This window comes from Coregonus lavaretus (assembly GCF_964263955.1).
Source record: "Coregonus lavaretus genome assembly, chromosome: 21".
NCBI classification, from domain to species: Eukaryota; Metazoa; Chordata; class Actinopteri; order Salmoniformes; family Salmonidae; genus Coregonus; species Coregonus lavaretus.
Genome location: NC_140008.1, coordinates 8,478,803 through 8,482,857, shown reverse-complemented (window position 1 = coordinate 8,482,857; position 4,055 = coordinate 8,478,803). Strand labels below are relative to the sequence as shown.

Below are 4,055 nucleotides of genomic sequence, written 5' to 3'. Positions count from 1 at the left end.
CTTTGTCAGTGGGCAAACGTACAAAATCAGCAGGGGATCAAATACTTTTTTCCCTCACTGTGTATATATATATATAAATATATATACTGAACAAAAATATAAATGCAACATGTAAAGTGTTGGTCCCATGTTTCATGAGCTGAAATAACAGATGGCTGTCGTGAAATCCATGGCTGTCATGTGAAATCCATAGATTAGGGCCTAATGAATTTATTTCAATTGACTGATTGCCTTATATGAACTGTAACTCAGTAAAATCGTTGAAATTGTTGCATGTTGCGTTTATGTTTTTGTTTTGTAATAGCTGTGCTACATTACATTGGCTTCATGAGCCTGACCTGACATGGCTCATCCTGCACAGTGCTGGAGAGGATGGGTATGATAAAAGCTGTCACATAGACAAGCCCCTCCCACATTGACTGTCACTCAGGTATAAGTCCCTCCCACCCACCCCTATAAAGCCTCTCACGTTGACTGTGTACACTCAGACAAATAGGTAACTCTACAGCCTTAGAAAAAGCCCCCCACCCAGGAGTAACTGGAAAGATCTATGCAACTGGGAGCCTCCCAGTGAAGTGAATTGTTTTGAGCCTGAGGTAAGTGAAATCTGTCATTTGAACTTGAGAACATATATTTTGTTTCTGACTTGTATCAGACAATTGTTGGTTTTCTCTGAAGTCAAGGCAGGAATGTAGGAGGTGCTATCTTTGTTGTCTGTCTGCCTGTCTGTGTGTGCAGCAGTGCAATGTGTTCTTATTATATTGTTATTACAGAAGAAGACTGAAGGAGATATCCCAATCTCATCACTCTCATCCATGTAGAGTGTATGGTATTCCTGTGCACAGAGAAATTCTAGCCAAGACTCAGAACTGTTTTTGTCCAGTTATTACATTGGGCAAATTAATAACCAGGAGCTGGAGAGGGTCAGAGTTCACATAACCTTCCTTTTGGACCCTCTTATGTAAGCAAGTTGGAGTCCTTGGCTGCACTCGCTGCTGCAGTCCAGTCTCACTCTGCCTACTTGGAGACGTAGCGTAGCGTAGTGAGTGTTCTCCACTTTTGGAGCCAGGAGATAGTCTCATCTACTTGTGAGAAAAGGTGAGAATTATCTAAATATAAATCATGTTTTTTCATTCCATTCTTATTCACAGGCTCCAGCCAATATGAAAGTGGCTCTTCAAACCATCATCTGCGGGTGTGTTCTAGCCACAGTTTTACCTCTGGTGAAAGGCACAGTTTTACCTCTGGTGAAAGGCACAGTTTTACCTCTGGTGAAAGGCACAGTTTTACCTCTGGTGAAATGCACCAAAGTTGACCTCAACTCCAACATGAAAAAGAGGTAAGCTGATTGACGAATGACGAACGGTGGCCACCGTCTAATTCAATAGAGTGTATAGGATTATTGGATAGGATGTGTGTTCTGTCTTTGATGTGTCTAGGGGGAAGTAGGTTAGTTCTGCATTAACCATTCCTTCTCTTCTGTGGTAGATTTAGAGTCTGGTTACAGAGCTGCACAAGAGCAGATCTCCACAGCAGCTCTGCAGTGGACTCAGGGATCCTCAGTGGACCAGTGCAGAGAAAGGAGACAGACCCCTCAGTATTTCATTCCAGGTAATCGGTGTTATTTCAATAATGGTTACTCTGGTGTTTTTTTTAATGTTTTTACTTCTATAAAAATGTCACATTTGAATGGTTTTTGATCAAGTCCATTTCAGTCGATCTTTAGAAATCTCTGATATCTCTTCTCTTATCTCCTTTAATCTTTTTCTCTTTCAGGTCCAGAAGATCCATTGTGACCTCAGTGAAAAGACCAGGCTGCTCTCTGGGCACATGCAGCCTGCATGACCTGGCCCATCGGCTGCACATCCTCAACAACAAGTTAAAGGTCAACAGAGCCCCGGAGGACAAGATCAGCTCACAGGGTTACGGTCGCCGCCGCAGGTCACCACAGTCACTCCCACAACGCTACGTTACGCTAAGTCTCCAAGCAGGCAGAGTGAGACTGGACTGCAGCAGCGAGTGCAGCCAAGGACTCCACCTACAGGCCATCCCACTCAGACAAACTTGAGTCGGGAGAGAACAGGAAGAGGAGTGTCAATCTAGCGAATGTCAGGCGCTTTTTCTATGTTTCGGGCTGGCTGAGATATTACTGAGGTCCTATTCCTGAACATTCCTTTCCTGCGTGGATGGACAAGGTCAATGGAGCAGGAAACAAATGTCACGCCACTGTGGATGGAAGACAGAAGGGAAAGAGGGGAGGGAGGAAGGAGTGTGTGTGTGTGTGTGGGGGGGGGGGGTCTAGGGGGGGGGGTCTAAAAATAGTGAGATGTGTGTGTGTATTCGTGGTGCAGTGACTTCTGCGCTCTCAGAGCTGTGGAACTTGACACGCTTCTGTCTCTTTACCAGCTCAGGAGACTTTCTCTCACCCCTGTGGTGGCACAGAAAGAGTGGCTTGGTTGAACACTGTTGCCCCAAACCCCATACCCCTGGACTAGGGCTGGGACTAGAGCTTAACCCCTAGACTAGGGCTAGGACAGGAGCCTAGCAGGAGAAGAGGAGGACATATAACATGCTCTTGACTGACTAATTTCACATATACCACCAATATCAGTTCAAAACAATATCAATGGTGGTTAGAGAGACATTGTAACATAAATATTTAGGACTACAAATGTCTACAATGTTTGATTATATATTGTGTACTCATTAGGGATGCTCTACTTGAACTTGAGTTTATGTATATAGAGATAAGGTAATGTATATACACAGCAAATTGGCCAGTGTTACCTAGTGTTGATTTTGTCAGTGTAACATTTATATTATTGATTCCGGTGTTAAATTAATAACCAGTGTTAAACCAACACCATACCCATCATTATCATATTTCCCAGCATGCTCTATTGCAGGTTGATTTTTAGAATTGTTTGTTTCAATATCTATGTTTTTGCATGTACATTGATTGATTAATTAATCTTATGCTACTCTAATATAAATAACATACATTTTTCTAAACGAATACAATCTGTTACTTGGACTTTTGCACCCGTTACTGAAATGGTTGTTCCAGTTAAGATGGTTTAGATCAGCGGTATCAAACTTGATTTGACCATGGGACTGCAGTTGGTCTACCACGGGTTCGGGGGGGCTGCACTGAATTTTTTTTATATACTATATACAAAAGTATGTGGACACCCTTTCAAATGAGTGGATTCGGCTATTTCAGCCACACCCAATCTCCATAGACAAACAACGGCAGTAGAATGGCCTTACTGAAGAGCTCAGTTACTTTCAACGTGTCATAGAATGCCACCTTTTCAACAAGTCAGTTCGTCAAATTTCTGCCCTTCTAGAGCTGCCCTGGTCAACTGTAAGTGCTGTGATTCTGAAGTGGAAACCTCTAGGAGCAACAACGGCTCAGCCGCGGAGCGGTAAGCCACACAAGCTCACAGAACGCGACCGGCGAGTGCTGAGGCGCGTAGCGCGTAAAAATCGTCTGTCCTCAGTTGCAACACTCACTACGAGTTCCAAACTGCCTCTGGAAGCAACGTCAGCACAAGAGCTGTTCATCGAGAGCTTCATGAAATGGGTGTCCATGGCCGAGCAGCCTAAGATCACCATGCGCAATGCCAAGCGTCAGCTGGAGTAGTGTAAAGCTCGCCGCCATTGGACTCTGGAGCAGTGGAAACGCGTTCTCTGGAGTGATGAATCACACTTCACCATCTTGCAGTCTGACGGACAAATCTGGGTTTGGCGGATGCCCCCATGCACAAAGCAAGGTCCATACAGAAATGGTTTGTCGAGATCGGTGTGGAAGAACTTAACTGGCCTGCACAGAGCCCTGACCTCAACCCCATCGAACACCTTTGGGATGGATTGGAACGCCGACTGCGAGCCAGGCCTAATCGTCCAACATCCGTGCCTGACCTCACTAATGCTCTAGTGGCTGAATGGAAGCAAGTCCCCGCAGCAATGTTCCAACATCTAATGGAAAGCCTTCCCAGAAGAGTGAAGGCTGTTATAGCAGCAAAGGGGGGACCAACTCCATATTAATGCCC

General features: G+C 44.8%; 1 pseudogene across 1 annotated transcript; it reads left to right on the top strand.

Moving 5' to 3' along the window:
• The first annotated feature begins 1,163 nt into the window (after nt 1–1,163).
• On the top strand, nt 1,164–2,167 carry LOC311148742 (annotated as a pseudogene). The gene is made up of 3 exons: nt 1,164–1,339; nt 1,489–1,611; nt 1,777–2,167. The product of its transcript is annotated as an uncharacterized misc_RNA (transcript).
• The last annotated feature ends 1,888 nt before the right edge of the window (nt 2,168–4,055 follow it).